The sequence below is a fragment of the Doryrhamphus excisus genome, chromosome 2, assembly GCF_030265055.1.
Source record: "Doryrhamphus excisus isolate RoL2022-K1 chromosome 2, RoL_Dexc_1.0, whole genome shotgun sequence".
NCBI classification, from domain to species: Eukaryota; Metazoa; Chordata; class Actinopteri; order Syngnathiformes; family Syngnathidae; genus Doryrhamphus; species Doryrhamphus excisus.
Genome location: NC_080467.1, coordinates 8,490,357 through 8,509,560, shown reverse-complemented (window position 1 = coordinate 8,509,560; position 19,204 = coordinate 8,490,357). Strand labels below are relative to the sequence as shown.

At 42.7% G+C, this 19,204-nt stretch overlaps 1 protein-coding gene across 2 annotated transcripts in view; it reads left to right on the top strand.

Annotated features, from left to right (window-relative positions):
- LOC131114699 (uncharacterized) overlaps window positions 1–19,204 on the top strand; it is a 234,994-nt gene that overhangs the window by 117,757 nt on the left and 98,033 nt on the right. The gene's annotated exons all lie outside the window — the stretch shown is intronic.

Here is a 19,204-nt window from a genome sequence, read left to right as displayed (position 1 = left end):
ATAGCCGTAACATTACTATGTTTACATGACTAGGATTATCCTGGGACTAAGAAAGAAATAGCAATAGTATCATACTAAACACTAAAATCATTTTTTTATAAAGTATACATGCACGGATACAAATGGCACTGCGTTAAATAGTGATTAGTTTCTTACTTTCGTTCACGAAATCACTGAAGATATTTCCTTCCATGTGGTTTCAATGGAAGCCACATGCTCTTACAACATCATCCAGGTGTTGAGGAACATGTCACGTTATTCCATCACTGAGCATATTTCTACTAGTGGGATGTTACCTGAGGTGTAAAATCCAGTGCTGGAATGTGGTTACATAAGACTTACTTTATATAGTCGCCTTGGGGAAGAGTTCGATTTTTTATTCTAATATCTATTTAATGGGAGTTTTCCTTCCCAAAACGCTGGCTTTGAATAGAGTGCCTTCAGCTCCTTGCAATTACCATGGATGTTAGCAGTGGGAGGAAGAGGGAGGCCGTGAAAGGCCACTGGTGATACATTGCACAACTATACTTTTTTTTTGGTTTTTATCGTTGGAAGTGAAAGAAGTCCTGCCAACATGTTTCTCTCGTGGATGTCTGAGATGAACATGAGTCATAACGCCGCATTGTAAAATCTATGCTGCAGATCTGGCTCAAGTAACATGCTAGAACTTAACTTGAACTGATTTTCCTCATTATCCCCAAGTTTTCTTACTTCCGCTATAGAAGTTGTGTTTTCATTGGCCACGATTTGTCAACGGTCTTTGATTTATGAACTTTTATTATGATTTATATCATAGATGTTATTCCAAGGATATAGCTTCTTATTGAATTTGGATGCAGAAACACTTGGTTACCTTAGTTCCTTGATTTAGCAAATATGGGTGTGCTTACAATTGAACTGTAAAAGCGGCCACCATGTTTATTCATTCATTCATTCACAACCATTCATACTCACATTCATACCTATGGACAATTTGGAGTTGCCAATTAACCTAGCATGTTTTTGGAATGGGAGGAAGGGGAGGAAACCGGAGTACCCGGAGAAAACCCACGCATGCACGGGGAGAACATGCAAACTCCACACAGAGATGGCCGAGGGTGGAATTGAACCCTGGTCTCCTAGCTGTGAGGTCTGCGCGCTAACCACTCGACCGCCGTGCCGCCACCACCATGTTTAAAAAAAAAAAAAAAAAATTAAGGCAGGCTTCTCTACTCATCTTAAAATCAAGGTCTAACAACTATCAGTCAGTCAGCTACAGACACGGAAGCTCTGCAATAGAAGTTCCTTACACAACCCACTTGCTCATATCATCTATTTTGTGACACACACACACACCGTGCTTATCTCGACTTGTGTGTACAGAAGCAGAAAGCAGACAGGTGTTCTTTGACAGTGTTGCTTTCCAGCAGTGTGTGAGTGATAAGACAATTTATCCAAAACAACTGTTGTGTAGTAAAACAAGCGCCGCGTGTGTCCATGCATGTGTGTCTCATCTTATGTTCGGAGAGGGGGCTGGAGGTTAGATTTCATCTTGATAGCAGGGGCCGCCATGGAGGAGGGCCAAACATATGTTCCGAGGGCCAGGGAACAAAAGCAATGACACGTTAGCCTTTTCACGGAGATGACCTTTCCGCCGCTGCCGATCCCAGCCCCGCCGCCTGCCGCTGTCCTTTTGTCTGCCAGCTCGCCCCGGGCCCAGCTCGAGCCCAGCGCTAGAATTTCTCCTCATCTCCCCAAATCTCCCTTGACTAAATGTCAGGATTACATATTTCTGTGCGCGCTCGCACACACACACACACACACACACACAGGGATTAAATTAGTGCGTCTATGCATGTATACACTGTGTGTGTGTGTGTTTTTATGTGTGAGAGGAGGCTAATGAATATGCATTAGTGTGTGTCACTTTGCTGTATGGATGCTTTTATGGAGCTTCCCCTTGTTGACTACACCAGATGCCTAAATATCTTTCATCTAGCTAAAATTTTGGAAAAAATGGTGTAATAAAAAGGGGGGATTTTTAGTTGGAAACGAGGGAAAAAACATTCCCAATGCTAATAATGAAAGCTAGGCTGCCATGCTAGCTAACAGCATAGGTTAGCTTAATAATGTTTCCAACCCTTGTAGTAAATGGCTGAAAAGACTAAAAACAGTGTTTTGTTTTGCTACGAGTTTTTATTTTTAAGTTTTGCACTTTCCCAATCATCTTTCTTGCTGACAATGAAAGCTAGGCTGCCATGCTAGCTAACAGCATAGGTTAGCTTAATAATGTTTCAAACCCTTGTGGTAAAAGGCTGAAAAGATTAAAAACAGTGTTGTTTTGCTACGAGAGTTTTTATTTTCAAGTTTTGCCCTTTCCCAATAAATATTAGGTGCTAATAATGCGTGCTAGCTTGCCATGCTACACTAATTTAAAAATGGCACCAACTGTTGTGTTGAACTATGAATTACAAAATTAAATAATAACTTTACAGTTTTCTTTATTTTCCCACATTATCCCACATTCCAAAAACATGCTAGGTTAATTGGCGACTCCAAATTGTCCATAGGTATGAATGTGAGTGTGAATGGTTGTTTGTCTATATGTGCCCTGTGATTGGCTGGCCACCAGTCCAGAGTGTACCCCGCCTCTCGCCCGTAGTCAGTTGGGATAGGTTCCAGCACCCCCCGCGACCCTCGTGAGGAAAAGCGGTAGAAAATGAATTAATGAATTTTCTTTATTACCAGTGATGTTTGGTGTTAATAATGCTAACTAGGTCGCCTTGCTATGCTAGCGCATACACTACTTTAAAAAGGAGGCCCACCGCAATTTTTTTTTAAAAATAATAACAGTATTTTGTGAACTGAGTGAGTGAAAACATTTTCATTTTTAAAAACACAACATTCCAATGACATTTGCCGTTATTATTGCATGCTAGGTTGCCTAGCTAACAGTTGACTCGAGCAGAACCTCTCCCACTTCTGACCAGAAATTGCACACAATTTACAACTTTGAATGTGCTAATGTCATGGCGTGTCTGCCATGACATTGGGGAAACAAAAGGATTAAGAATGTGTCACATGAAAGTAATAGCATAGCTTTTCTCAAGAACGTTAGTAGCAAATGTTGGACGATATGAAATAGCTAACTGGCTGCAAATGAGTTGCTACCGCTAATGGCGCTCTTGTTGATATAAACATCTGTGCTGATAGATGTTGCCTGTGTGCAAGCAAGAGGCCATTCTTTGTTTCTGTGTCCATAAAATTTCATTTAAATAACCGCAGGCGCGCTCTATTGTTCTAAACTGGAGTGGCTATTCCATGTCTGTGGGGGTAGTGGGGCTGATGTTAATTAGGGAACAATGATTTAATAATTCACGCATCCTGACACTGTTTTCATCAGCCTCACATCTCAACTTCACAAATCTGCATTAAGGGAAAAAAAATGTTGACACTAGTGTGGCAATACATAACACCATGAAACAAAGGTTGCTATAAATATCTAGCGGTGATGCTAACAGATATGGGGCAGCGCAGTATGATGGTGTGTGTGTGTGTGTGTGTTTGTGAAGGGACGTCACATCACACTGTCAAGACAGGCCCGTCCTTTCCCTCGTGTACTCGCCGAGGCTGGCACTTACCCAGTCCTCCACGGGCGCCAGCTCGCAGACTGGTTCTGAACTGGTTCCCTCACTTGGGGCTAGCCCGGGACCAAACCCTGCGTCTCCTCTAATTAGGGAAAGCGCCCATGCACGGGCATAACGAGCTGATGAATAATTAGAATTGGAGGAAATTGTGCAGCCAGGGTGGCAAATCTGGAGGGACAAGTGCTGAAAACAAGGCAAGCGGCATTAAGTCCACAGTCAGTCAAATCTGTGAAGTTGGCCGGCGGCGTTAACACTCGGCCTGTGTGAAGAGGAATAAAGCTCCAGCGCTGGTGGCTCGCCAAGGCCATAGTCACACCCCTAGGGCCGATTAAAGGAAACAAATAGGAAGTGGGTGATAAATGAATCCATAAATTGCCCAGTGATGAATATGAATTCTACCATGCTCTTGCCATGCGATAGCACTACGTTGTCGGGGAAAGGTGATAGAATGTTGTCTAAGGCGGCGTGTCAGACTCCTGATGAATGATTGATAGGCGTGTTTGGCTGCAGAAGATGTTCACGCTTCCAGGACTTCATGCAAAGACGACGTCTGCCTTGCGCTTTGTGGAGTTATGACATTTGGAATGACGTGAAGCTGACTAATAACAGGAAGACATTTTATAGGCTTCATCGTGATGATATAGTGCTGGTCCTATAATGCACCCCGTTATTGGCGCCTTTTGGAAATGTTTGGAGGGCAACTGTTTTGGAGTCAGCTGTTATAGGCTCTGATGGATGGGAACTGTTTTTCGGGCCACAGGAATGTACGGCAGGTCACATCATTAGCCACGTATACATGGACCCAAATATTACACTTCCATTAGGGTTATTTGCTCCTCATGTGCCAATCCGAATGAATATATAATCGGATTCACAGGGGTGGAATTATTCCTTTCCCCAATCCGATTGAGGTATCTTGTACCCGCTCAAATGGAAAGTTGTCAGACTGTGTTCTTCTTCATGGTGTTTTTCTTCTTCTGTTGTTTATTGGCCGTTGGCAAGCAGCTTTCGTGTGCATTACCGCCATCTGTGGAACAGAATCTAAACCCTTCTATACGCCATTCACAAGTCCAGTTTTATTAAAAAAGAAAATATATATCTATATAAAACATGTGCCGAGCTTAATTATAAAATATTAGCAAGATTGAACTTTATCTTTTCCTGTTCCCGGGTGCGTTCTTTCAGCGAATGCTGAGATATGATGTAACACGCAGCTTGAGACGTTCTTCGATTTAAAAAAATGGAGGCAAGCAATCGGCACTGGATTGCTGCGGAAAGTTTGTTTTTGATTCAAACTAAATTTTAAGACTGGACAAAGGAAAAACTGGCAATTCGGAGTTATTCCAACAAGTGAAAGAAAAAGTCGGAAATCGGTATCACGTGATGTTGGTGTTTACGTTTTACTGCACATGCCCCATTGACTATTCTGGTTGATTATAGCGGCGCATGTAGACACGCGATTGGAATATTCTTTTCCATGTATACCATTGCTTTCGGAAAGATTCCATTCGGAAAGAGAAAAACTCCTCATGTAAACGTGGCTATTGACTTTGGCGGAGGTACCACGGTCTCACAACCAGGTTGTAGTCTGCCTCTTGCCCTTAGGATCCAGCCTCCATGTGACTCTGAACAGGATAAGTGGTATAGAAATATTAGGGTAGGTATGTACTATATGTAATGTTATGCCATTTTGATGGTTTGATACATACTGTACACGATTCTGAGCAATACACTTTGTCTGTTTCCATATTTGCACCAAAGGCTGCCCTCTATTTGTTTACAGAGTAGATGTGTACTGTGTAGGAAATCTGATAACAAATACAAGTTGTTATACACCTAATTGGGCTTTTATGAAGGTACAGCAACCCTGACACCCCAGGGTGTAGTTTGCTTGAATAGGCTCCAGCCCAGGCTGTATGTTCTGAGGCATCCATGAGACAATGCTGACTCATCATTAGATGGAAGTGACCATTGCGGCAACGTTGTGTCGTTAGTAGGCCAACATTTTGATTGACACAGTCGGGGTTGTCCCTCACACAAACATCTCTCTCATTAGCGCGTATGGGGGGGGGGTCGAGGCTGGCGTGAGAGGTTGTGGGGGCGGGGGTTGTGAAAAGCAGTCCCCGGGCATTTCGATGGGGCGAGTGACGAGGACGTCCGAAGGGGTGAATCCAAGGACTGCACACAGTGACGATTCCCCCTGACAGCCAACATGGCCGCACAGCGTTAATTAGTGCTGGCCTTCCCCAGTCACCAAGGTTGTTGAGCACCGTGGGTCATTTGACACTCTTGCCGGCTTTGCGCTTGCTCTTTTCTCTGCCAGCTGTGCCACTTTGTTGGCAGAGTGGAATCACGCCGCATGATGACGACTGTGATGATGCCGGGGCATCAGACGTGTGACTTTCATGTTTTCACCTCATGCTTGTTGACCTGTTTGTTTCGTCATGTGCTGCCGGTACCTGCGATGAGGTGTGGAGGCGTCTCTAATCAAAATGACTTCAGCGCTCATTTGCTGCTACAATAATAACGGTGACCAAGGTTTTATTTCATTGGGATTGTGCCCTTGACGACACCTCTTTCATACAGGCTGGGCTATAAAGCTCTTGGCAAGGCAGAAGCATACAAGAAATCAAATATACAGCCATGTTACAGGCTTGAATGGGGGGAAAACAGCATTACAATAACAAAAGGCCAAGATGATTTCATAGGAATAACAATCAAGAGAGGCAAAAGTCAAAGGAAAGTGTGTGCGCAAGGTCAGTGCAGGAACAGGTTTGACAATTTGGATGCAACTCAAAGGAAAAATACAGCATTTGACAAAAATCTTCATAAATGTAAGCATTAAAGAACTCTTCAACTTTTGGTAGCGAATCAGGATGTAGGCGTCCTTAGGAATTGTAAACAAATGTGGCTTTGCTAGCAAGTACACAGGAACAGAGCTTGGCAGACGGCGGACCACTTATCTGGCGAACAATCATGCCCATATAAGGAAGTCTGGCCATCTGTGATATCACAAAAGAAGCAGTTTTACAGCACCTTTTAAAACCGAGCGTTTTGAGCCATCCCATGCTTCTCTCAGAGTTGACTTCCATATGCGCAAACCTCGTTATCTGAAACTTTGGCATGGTTTAACACCGGAATCCAATATTCTAAATACATTTATAGGTCAGAAAAGTGGGAAAGCATCATTGGACCCCTTTAAGTATGGCAAGTTGCAACACGGAAGCTACCTTTCTGCATCCTTCATTGTCAACATAGTCAGTCACATACATACGTATATTCATTCATTCATTCATTCATTCATTCATTCATTTTCTACCGCTTATCCTCACGAGGGTCGCGGGGGGCGCTGGAGCCTATCCCAGCTGTCTTCGGGCGAGAAGCGGGGTACAACCTGGACTGGTGGCCAGCCAATCACAGGGCACATATAGACAAACAACCATTCACACTCACATTCATACCTATGGACAATTTGGAGTCGCCAATTAACCTAGCATGTTTTTGGAATGTGGGAGGAAACCGGAGTACCCGGAGAAAACCCACGCATGCATGGGGAGAACATGCAAACTCCGCACAGAAATGGCCGAGGGTGGAATTGAACATACGTATATTGTATTTCCATATCAATTAACTTCTTTTTACACATTTTAGACTAGAACCTATGAACTAGAACTATGAAATAGTTTACATTAGTTTTGTATTCATTTGAATTGTAGACTGTGTTCATTAATGTAGGATTTGCCTTTACTTTCCGGTTCTCTGCTTAGCTGAGCTTATGTTTCTCAAACATCTCCATAACATGTTTATATGGAAAACGTAATAAGCGGGCAGCCGCTGTGCAATGTGAGGCAGAAAACTGGAGCAAATCATGCAACCACAAATTTGACTTTTCCTCCGTTTTTCGACCTTCCAACTCATTTGATGGCAATATCGCGTCTTCATCATTTTGATCAGCCAATATGGCCGCTGACGACGTAGGACGGGGAGGTCAAAGCTCGTTAGGTGGACCCATTAGTGCGTTTAAGGGTGTTCTTAATAGAAGCGTGCCTATTGAGGAAGGGTTTTTCAGTTTCCGTGCAGCACGTTATATCATTAGCCGCTAAAGGAGGGCCGCGCCGTGTCTCGGCATCTCTGCTCCCATCCACCTTTCCACACACATTAGTGTCCCCATGTCACATTTCATGTGTAGCGGAAGGGAGAACACGCCGGTTCCCCAGCTGAATGTGGGCTAAGGGGAAAAAAGCCCAGCCTTGGGCCATCGGCGCAAAGGAGAGTTGTGGCATTAATGGTGATGAGTAGTGATCACAGACTCTGGTCATTAGACTAATAGGACTGTATTCAAATTAGCCAGAGATGTTGTTCTTTTCTCCCCCCTTCTCCTCTTGTGTGTTAAAAAAAATACACATTCTGCTCTCTCTTCATTGTTTTAACAAAAGAACTAATTGAATGAGGCGTTCCCTCCTAATTAATAATTATTTTCCCCCTGTCAAGCGGAAGGATATGTTTTTTTCCTTCATTATTTGACATGTTGTGTTGTTTTGATTGGGCTGTTTTTTAATAGCCGGGCAAAAGAGCAAGCACATCATTCGAAAATAACGAGAGATGTAATGAAATGCTGCCAATTTAAAGCCTCCAAATCCATATGGAGCACGTCTGTAATGCAAGCGTGTGTGTAATTGAATTTATAATCATTGAAAGGAACTTGAGCTACGTATAAAATATGTAGTACATCTTAGTTAAGGACCTTTTAACAGATTTGGACTTCTTGCTCGTGTTACCATTACGTCGGAGAGAGAAATATATTTTTATCTCTAATTATCGGCCCGATATCGGCATAGAAATATGATATCGGTATCGAGATCTTCCCTTTAATGAAAGACGATGTTTGCAGAGGTCGCTGTGTTATGCAGTTAATACTGTATACTGTATATTTTAGTCCAAATATATACTATTGACTGTTAACCATCCTAAGCATTTTGCTGTGATCAATAGAGATCCAACTTGTGGCTCATTTGGGGCCCCTGACTCTCAGATTGGGAACCCTCATCTCGTAAAATCCAAGACCAAGTAGCCAAAACATGTAATAACATACATAATGATGCAAATGTACATCCAGTGGTGTCTAAAGTCCAGCTTGGGGGCCATTTTTTGTTTTTTTTGGTCTGCAGCATATTTGTATATTTTGTAAACCAAAATTAAACACAGGCTACCTCACTACATATTAATAATGGAGGATTAGAAAACATTGAAAACAAGTAATATGCCATCTACTATTGTATCGGACCCAGCAGCTAAAAAATACCAGTGTGATCACGTAAGTTGAACGCTGCCTTAAATGACCCACTGCAAATTTGCACTTCATGGACATCAACTCTCACTGAATCTTTAATGTGTTGGTAGGCTGAGTGCCTTCACTGGCATACGGTATTGATATAGCGCCCTTCTTTCCCAACAATGATAAATAAAGTCCATTTCAACCGAGAGGATATTCCGAAGTGATGGTTATCGTCTCTGCAATGCCATCAGGTTCTGTTAGGACTTCTAATGCCACACATGGCTTGTGTTACTGCAGGTAAGAGCGGCGTAAAGGTCTCCACAGTCCGTCCGTGTTTAAGCCGAGTGTGTGCCGTGATGATGGCCGACAGGACCGCCCGGCATCGGTGTTCATCAACACCGCAGTGCCCTTGGCGTGTTCTTCCCCAATCTAAACCTTTAAAGACCTGAACCAGCTCTGGATTGAGGCTCGAGGCTCTGGTGTGATTTTGCAGGCTGACAGTGACCCTGGCAGGGATGGGGTACTACCTCTCTGGTGCTCTCTTGAAATGTCCACAGGGATATGGACAAGAGGGGGGCATATGGGTAAGGGGTCAGTTTATATTGTGCCTCATTCATGCATGTGGTGACCTTGCAGGCTGCTCTGCCCACTGGGGAGCACGAGGGAAGGGGAAGCGGAGGGTCACGATCCCTGCGGTGCACGTGTTGGACGCAGATGCTAACGCAGCCTGACGAGGCTCTATTGGAAACATATTCTCCGGGCCCTCGCCACTTTTCCCCCTTTTTTCTTTTTTTCTGTTTTTTTCCTCCGCGATGGCTGACCTTTTCCCTGACACTGAATTGTTGTGCCCAGCACCATAGGATCACTGTTTACGCACCCTGGGCCAAAGCCTCGGGTGAAGAAAGCACGCTGCCTACACCGCGTAAGCACAAACAGACACACGTTTCACCCGAATCCTCTCAATATGAGCGCTCCTTTGTTTCTGCAAATTGTTATTATGCAAGGTCGCCCAGGAGACGACTGTGCAGAAATGTCTGAATACATAATCAACAATGTCTTATTGTGGTCGACCAAAGGCGGAATCGTTGTGTTTTTCAGCATCTGGGATGTGATTCTGCATCCTCCGCTTTGCTGTCTTGCACCAAAAGCCAGTGTTTGAATATGTTAGTTCTTATGTTTGTTTACAGCGGGGATATTCGGCTAAATTGTTCCGGGAGACACATTTTCAGAAAGCTCATAGCCAGCGGGGGCGGCCCTCTCTCTTCACTATTATTCTTACTTGCATGACGCTTACATAGTCAAAAATAAAGTAATGAAGCCATATTATTGGCTCTTATTAGGAAACGTAAAAATATCAATTTAAACAATTGAACATAAGTTGCAGGTCTGATGTCGCTAATGCCCGTGTTGAACAGGGCTGCTTTTCAGCGTTTTCTTTTGGGGGGGGTTAGGTGCATGAAGAGGAGTACGCAGGATGCTCCAAGCGCCTCTTTGCCGTCCCATCCTGTAATCTCCCATCTGGAATGTGTAAATCACAACTCTGTATACGCTCAACACTGCGACCCTGACAGATTTATACAGCACAAGCTTGTGTTTCTTGGGCTCTCGAGGCAAAGAAAATGTAAACTTTTTGAAACACTTTATCACAGTGACGAGCCCGCTTTCAAAGGTTGAGGATCATAAACACTTTGGGTGAGAAGTCCGGTTTGTTTTTCCGGGTTTTGGGATTCATCTTTACAAGACAGCGACGCCTAACAATAGCACAGCATTTGTTTACAGGAGATACTTTGGAGATTTTTGACACACTCAGTCCATTCTTGGCAATATTTATATGCTTTTCCACCTGCTGCTTGTCTGGTGTCTTAACCATGTTTAAAGATCTAATGCAAATGTGTCAAAGATTGTCTATGCGACAAGGGCACTGCTGTTCTGGAGGGAGTACAGATGAAATCATTAGAAAGAAAAAAAAAATGGTCACACTAAAAAGATAATTCATAATGACGCCTGCAGAGAACATACTAACTCCTTATTTCTAAAATCACAAATACTTCAACTTGCTGATATAGTTCATCTTCAAACAGCTAAAATAATGCATAAGGTTAAAAATAACCAAATACCTAAAAATGTCATCCAATACTTCTCTACAAGAGAGGAGAAATATGATCTCAGGGAAGAACTAAATTTGAAACCCTTATATGCTAGGACTACGTTAAAAAGCCATAGCATTTCAGTATGTGGAATCAAACTATGGAATGGATTGAGTAAGGACCTCAAACAATGCACAACGATGAGCCAATTCAAGAAACAATACAAGCAGTTGATGTTTGCTAAATACAATGATGAAGAGTCATGAACCAGTCATGATGTGCTATATATATCACTATATTGACACTCACTATGGTACCCATTATGTCATTGGATGGTCATATCACCTTGTACTTCGGTACGAGGTACATTATTAAAAAAAAAAAAAACTATATTAGGAAAGCAGGAAGTGAACAAATATAACAGTTACTGATAGTAAAAGTACCAGATGGAGGGGTAGGATATAATAAGCTTTGCTTCTTCCTACTCCTTTTGGACATGTGGAACTGTGAACTGATTATGTGATGCATTCAATTGTAATCTGATGCATGTTCAAATTACCATTTCAAGGACTGACTGCAACAATGCAAGTCAAAGATATACTCTATATCAGTGGTTCTCAACCGGCTTGGCAGCGGGACCCACCATCACCACTCAATGACATAAAACATCTACTTAAATGGCAGAATTGTTTTCAACTCAAACTTTTGAAATATCTTCAATTTAAAGAGAGTCCTAGCAACACAACATGAGCTGTAGCGGTGGGACGCTGTTCTCTCTTTATGTTGCGGCAGATATCTGCAGCTGTGTGTCGCTGGATGTCCTTCCCCGCCTGCTCAAGCTTGACAAAGTTGCTCATAAGCGTGGCACGCATCCCTTGGCGAGTGCATTCACGGACATTGGGTCAGTTTTTTGCCCAGGCATAGACCCGTAATCCGCTTTTGGGTCCCAACCCACCAGAAATACTCTCCGACAGGAAGACTCTACTGAATTTACTGCAAGACCCAGTTTAACGAGAGCGCCACAACAGCTCGTTTATGCGCGGTACTACATTGTAGCCGCTTTAGATGCTTTCTTCCTGCTGCTTGACTGGTGTCTTCTTGGTGTTCGAGGTCACATCTTTAAACCGGTGGTGTGTTCAGCATCAGAGCCGGCACCGCTTGACGCGTTGGTGGCAGGGGAGCTGACATGGAACATGGAGGTTAAGTGACAGGCGGGGCACAATAAGGTCAACATCGGCGTGCCGCCCTTCCAGACCTCGGCAGGAAAAGGCCCAGTCAACTGCTTGCAGATGTGTCTGGACGCATGTTTTCAGTGGCCAACGCGAGGCAGGCGCCTGCTCTCTGATGGTACCGCCGCTCACTTCTAATCTGCATCTCGCTGACAAGGGAGAACTGCAACACTCCAGTCATGACTCGTGTGTGCGTGCATGTGTGTGTGTGTGTGTGTGTAATCTCAGCAACCCCACTCAATTGGGGTTTGGACCTTGACGGGATATTTTGACTAATCTCCTGATAGTTGGCATGTTTGGTTGAACTGAGGAACTTGTGCACCCCCGGAGGTCATAAACATCCTCAATCGCTGATTGTATTGAATTATAAGAGCCATCGTTTGTTGGAAACATTGTTGGTATTTTATACTCACATCCTCAACAAAATACATAGTTTTTGTGGAAATTAATTGCTGGGTCCATCCTCAAAAAATATGCCGTATTTTCTGCACTATAGGTCGCTCCGGAGTATAAGTTGCACAAGGCCAAAAATGCATAATTAGGCAGAAAAAATACATACATAAGTCACACTGTAGCATAAGTCGCATTTTTTGCGGGTAAATTTATTTTCCAAACTACTTAGCAGTTGATGTTTGCTAAATACAAGGATGAAGAGTCTTGATGAACCAGTCATGATGTGTTATACATATCACTATATTGACACTATATTGGTACCCATCATGTCATTGGATGGTCATATCACCTCGTACTTCTGTATGTGACAAAAATAAAATGAAAAAAATAAACTAAAACTATATTAGGAAAGCAGGAAGTGAACAAATGTAACAGTTACTGATTGTAAAAGTACCAGATGGAGGGGTAGGATTTAATAAGCCTTGCTTCTTCCTACTCCTTTTGGACATGTGGAACTGTGAACTGATTATGTGATGCATTCAATTGTAATCTGATGCATGTTCAAATGAAATAAAACCATTACCATTACCATTTCTTACCAAAACAGACATTACGTCATCTTGGAAGGCAAGTTCTAAAAATAAAAGAATAGAGGACAGGCTGAATAGGTGTAAGATATGCTAACACAATGCTTATTCAGCTACATGAAAGATAAACATAAACAGTGTCCAGTGTTTATGTAACATAAACAGTTTTTTCATTTATAAGTTGCTCTGGAGTATAAGTCGCAGGAACAGCCAACCTATGAAAAAAAGTGCAACTTATAGTCCGGAAAATACAGTATACATACATTTCTACCCAATTTCACTTTGGTCACCCAGTCCCATTTTGGACACTGCTGATATTTCTACAGTATATAATGATCTCTGGATGTCTAAAGAAGACAATATGATGATTTAAGTAGTTGGGTTATGTACCTGAGTCGTGTTGTAATACATCAAATAATGTCCGCCATAATAATAGATGGCAATCCGGGTGCATTGTCGACTTAAATGTTTGGGTTCTGCCATTTCATTGCATGTTCTCTATATTTCTTCTTCAATAGATGGCAAATCTCTAGTTACATAATATGTAACATCTAATAATACATGTATTATATTGTATGTATTCTATATTGTACTATAAAACTCACCACTCACAGGCTGTTCTCTAAGCAACCCGGACCTGACAGTTGAAGCCGTCTTTTGAGGCAGTAATCACTTAACCACGTTAAACTCAATTGGACAACACCCTGCATGTGTCTCATTTGTGTTATTCTATTTACTAATAATAGTATTTACTAATAGTACAGTACTAGGAGACATGTACTGGCCTAAGGTCTCAAGTTAAGGTTTCAAGACGATTGGAATTCACCTTTATGGGTCAGATTTGCATGAAAGGTTTGAAACTAGTACACGACTTAATTCCGAATGTGATGCTTTTACATCGCTTGTTACATCGTGGCCTGCGGTCCTTTATTGGATTAATGCGGTCTACCGAAACCTGAAAGAAAGAAACAACAACATCAACTTGTTTGTTGACTCTTCAGATGTGTGTTTGTCCGCATGATGTGTCACAAAGGAGGAGAGAAAAGGAGACAAGCAAGTGTTTGTGAAAGGAGGAAGAGAAGGACGATGCTCGATTGTGCTGCCTTTGCTATCTGTGTACACGCACACATTCAGACAATAACACACACACACACACACACAAGTAACAGAGTGGATGGTGAAAGCATTACACAGTGTATTGACAAACTCCTTCCACGGAGACTCACAGAGGCTCCTCAATCCCTTCTTGAAGCACTTTAGACAATGAAGATGAAGCCAGGGAAATGGAGTGTTTGCATTGTGTGTATTTGAGTGTGTTTGTGGCTAATATTGTGCTAAGAACCACAAGGTCCACACGAGGGGGGAAAAACCTAAATCACGTACTGTTCCAAGAAAAAGGTCGTAACAATGTCCATAAAAATTAAGAACGAAATTAGTATGGAAAATGGGAGATAATATGAGGATGTTGATGCATACTTCATTTATTTTTGCCTTTTTTTTTTAAATGGCTGTATTCTTGCAATACTATGACTTAATTTCAATATACGTAATATCTTTCTGGCTAGCATTATGACTTCTTGTAGATATCTGAATTTGTCTTTTTTCCTGGAATTTATTCTCATATTTTTACAACTTTTTTATACAAATATGATTTTATTCTCATAATACTTTGACTTTATCCATTTTTAACATTATAGCTGTTTTGTTAAAATTGGACTTTATATTTTATATTGGACTTTTTTTTTTATATTGGACTTTATATTGGACTTGATATTTTATATTTTGTATTAGTTTCATAACAGCTCGTCTTTATTCTTGTTAACAGTACCAGCTTTAAAAAAAATAATTTTGCAACCTACCCCCCTCCCCTCCATACGTTGGCTTTACTCATAATTATTAAAAATACAACTATTCTCAGAAAATACTTAATTCTTAACATATATTTATATATGTGAATAACATGTATGTGTATGTATATATACGGGATACACACAAACCGTCGTGGAAAAAATAATTTGACCACTCGTTTCTTCAGTTTCTCGTAGTAAAGGTGCCGTCGTTTGGACAAATATAACGATGACAACAAAAATAGCTCATAAAACTAACATTTTTTTGAAATACAATGTTATAGTTATTCATGTAAAAATTGCTAGATATCATCTCTTGAATTAAACTCTTATTAGCTATTTATGTTATCATATGTTATCAGTATATGCATATCTTTAGTGCATTAAAGTGAAGAAACACACGCATATAGTTTAGGATATGTACTGTAAGTATATAGAATAGTATATGTGTGTGTATCATTTATTGGGGGGTGAATTTATCTTGGCGATCAATCAAATATTTTCCATTTCTTTTTTATTTACTTTATTTCATAATCCTAATAACCCTTCCTTGCCTCAAATGTGAGGAATAAAGGACTATCTTTCATTACGTTCACTGCTCCTGTCATCGTCTCCATTTTTTTCCACCATTCCAAGCCTTGTTTTCATCTGATTGTGTGCACCTATTGATTGACAAGTGGCTCCAGAGCCACTCAGGCCTCTTAAAATACCAGGCCGGGGCTTCAGGTTTCAGGCCCCGGCCTCGGGCCCCGCTATTGTCTGCGTCTGGAAGGCTGGCTCCATCGCGGCCCAGCCCAGTCAGACCCCCATTCAGCCTGCCATGCTTTTGTGTGAGCTCCAGCTTTCGCCGCCTGCTTGCCTTGCCTGCTACAGTGCTGCTGTGGGATGGATTGACAGCGGTGTCAACGCTAACACGAACATGGCAGCTGGGAAGAGAGACAGGTAGACGGCACACGGGTCCAGGCGCCTGTGATGGCAGCCCATCTCAAGTGCCTCGCCTTTCTAGCACTCATCTTTTTGTCCCCTGTGGTGTTGGCATTCTCTTCCGCTTGTTGCAGCTTCAGGGATTTGTTTACTGACAGCACCAATGGCGAGGGCTCACTTTTCTCTTGTCGTGAATGGCGCATGCAATCGAATCTCCTGCATCCTCCCCTGATGTTTGCAATGGAAGCTCTGTGGTTACACTGCTTGCTTTGTATCTGCAGGTAATTATGTACAGTTTAGCTATGATGATAGCAACCACAGCGGGATCACACCCTCGCACCTCTTTCATGTGAGCTTAGCGTCGCTTCTCGTCTCGCCTGCCCTACCTGACATTTTAATCAGGCTGAGTTGTTGCACTGCCACATCCCCTTAGCTTTAGACTCATCCGGAGAATGCATGTAATGAAATTTGCCCTAAATCATGGACATCAGGCCGGAGGTCCAAAAGGTTAAGAGGAGCACCGGGTCAGGTCCCCGTGTAACGCTCCCTGGGCAGAATTAAAAGGGAAAGGCTTCCTTTGTCCAAGCAGTCACACGGGTCAAGGAGGTCAGGAGGTCGGAGGGTCGAAAGGGACCGGAGGAAGGGGGCGTCGCCTCGGTCCGACACACTTCCCCACCAAAATCAAAGACGCCTCCTTAAAATGTGTTTATTTTAAAAGTGACACGATGGAGGAGGAGGTCGGCCATCTTTGCAAACTTTAGGTGCATTCACACTTTGTCACGTTTGGCTGCATTTGCTCTGCTTGTATGGTAATCATCAGTATTCCAAACAAAGTTTAGGTTGTAATTGAATGTAATTTTATATATAATGTACATGTATTCCAATTGCATGCCTTTTTTTTACCGAACGGCACCAGTTCACCTGCAAGCAAACCGAGCTTAGGTCGTCTCGGAGTGGCCCGAACAATTTGCCCTGGCAATGCATGTCATTTAGATGGCACGCCTAACCCGCTTGAAGACCATTTTGCACAATTTGGTGTCAGTCCATACATAACCGATGCACTTGGCACGTAATTTGTGACTGAAAATGGTGAGCATTGGCGCAAAATGCTGAGCTGCCACATGTCTTGCTTAAGCCTGAGTATTGTTTACATCCTGTTTACGACATAGCACGTGAGACACGATTTGCTGTCACATGGGTATGTAGTTGGTCCCGTGTGACACCATGCTACTACAGTACTGTTACTACTTGCCAAAGACCAGTAAAAAGCATATCATATCATAAAAATATGCCACGTATTAAACATGCATCGCATCACTTTATGTATATTTTACTGTGCAGCCATTGGTCCATGGCAAAAATACCACGTAAATACATATGTGTATAGCAAACATCCTCAACGTGCTGACTAATTATCTTGTTTTTATTCTTGGTCTGGACCAGAGAATCAAACCTCAAGTGTCCGAACGCCGCCTTAATGTCCGGCCAAACACCTGTGACATCATTGTTAGTGGCCCATGAACGCAAATGACACAGGAGAACGAGATGTTTCAGAGGACAAATTAGATTTGTGACCAAGCCCCCCCCCCCCCCCCCCCCCCTACACCCCACTCCACTCCCCTGGCCTCACTGCTCATTGATAAAGATGACAGATGCTCGCGCAGGGCACGGCGCGCCAGAGACGGACGTTAACGCGGTTAACTGTTATTTGCTAGCCGTGCTATTACTCTAAATGGCATTACGGCAGCATGCGTGGCTGCGAGACACGCCGGCGCGTGGGTGTGTGCGGGCCTTTTATGGCCCTGAAGTAGGAGACGCTGTTTTTTAAATATTGAATGAAAATGGGGGCTGATTGAGACAAATGGCGTTGATGCCTCAGGTCCCAACTGGGTCATAGCGGGCTAATGATGGTGCACACTTAAAGATGCTTAAGTGCGTATTCTGAATGATAAACCCTTACCAAAGTCATGTTTGGATTTGCCCTTCTTTACCACGCCATAGTACATAGTGGATTTCTTATTCCCCTTCAATGAACCGTAGTTCCCCAGTTGCCAGCAGCACTCACACAGCCCCGTACCATGCTGCAGTATCCAACTAATCGACAGACCGCAGTGTATCCAATCTCCACACCGTCTAGCTAGTACTGCACGGATTAAACGGGACGTTCCGACCAATCGGAAGCTCTCCAGAACATCCACTACACAGAAAAGTGTACTGCTGATAGGACCAACAAGAGAATCAATCAGATAGTCATTTGCGTCTGGTTTCGTGTCTTCGGGGTAGATCAAGAGATGTCTGCCATGTTTACACGGACTGACCCTCATTCTTCTTGTCCATCCCAAGGCCTCGCTGGCTTTCTGTCTCTCTATCTCCTTCTTATCAGACTGTCTGCGCTTGTTGACCCTACCTGAGTTGGTTAGTCATCCTCTCCAGGCGTCACTAAGGTAATTTCAGCTGTGACTGTAAATCAGCTGACAGGCGCCGCTATCAGCGACTGACACATTCAACATCTAAAGCAAAGCTTAATGGCGAGCTATAAACATTTATGGGTATACCTTTTTTTTTTTTTTTTTTTCTTTGGTGCTAGAGTGTCTTTGGAACTGGTTCCTCTTATCACATACGCTGATGTCAGAGTTACAGTCAATGGAGACAAAACAAGCTGCCGGCACCCACGTAACCTGTTTGTTAAGATCGGCGTCACTCCGTCGAAGCATTGATGTGTGTGTGTGTGTGTGGGTGTACTATATATATTCTTTTTCTTCCCTGATTGGATCGTTGAATGACTGTGGGGTCAAAAGGCGCTGATAAGAAAGCCAGAAAGGTGTGAAAACAGTGCTTGGAAAACAAGAGACACAAGGTCGGGTTTGTTCCTAGTAAGAGGAATATAATAAAAATAATCTGCCGGACCTGTTTTTACAGCACTCCCACTTTGTAAACACTTTAATCAGATAAGGGGGGGGGGGCAAGGAAAAATGTTGAGTGCTGTGTGTGGACTTCACCAGCATTACAGCTATTTAGCCCGGCTCTAAGGAGGCTCTGACCTACAATAGCAATATATAAGTCACTGACAGATAATGAAGGCGAAAGACCAAATTCGCTCAAAGCTATGAGGAGTAGTTTTCAACTTCAGATGAGCTTCTTTGGGAAAGTTCTCAGTTTGGCCCAATATTGGACTCAAAAAAGCGAAATTAGACTAACCTAAAATATTTTTCCTGGGAAAAAAAAAATACAACACA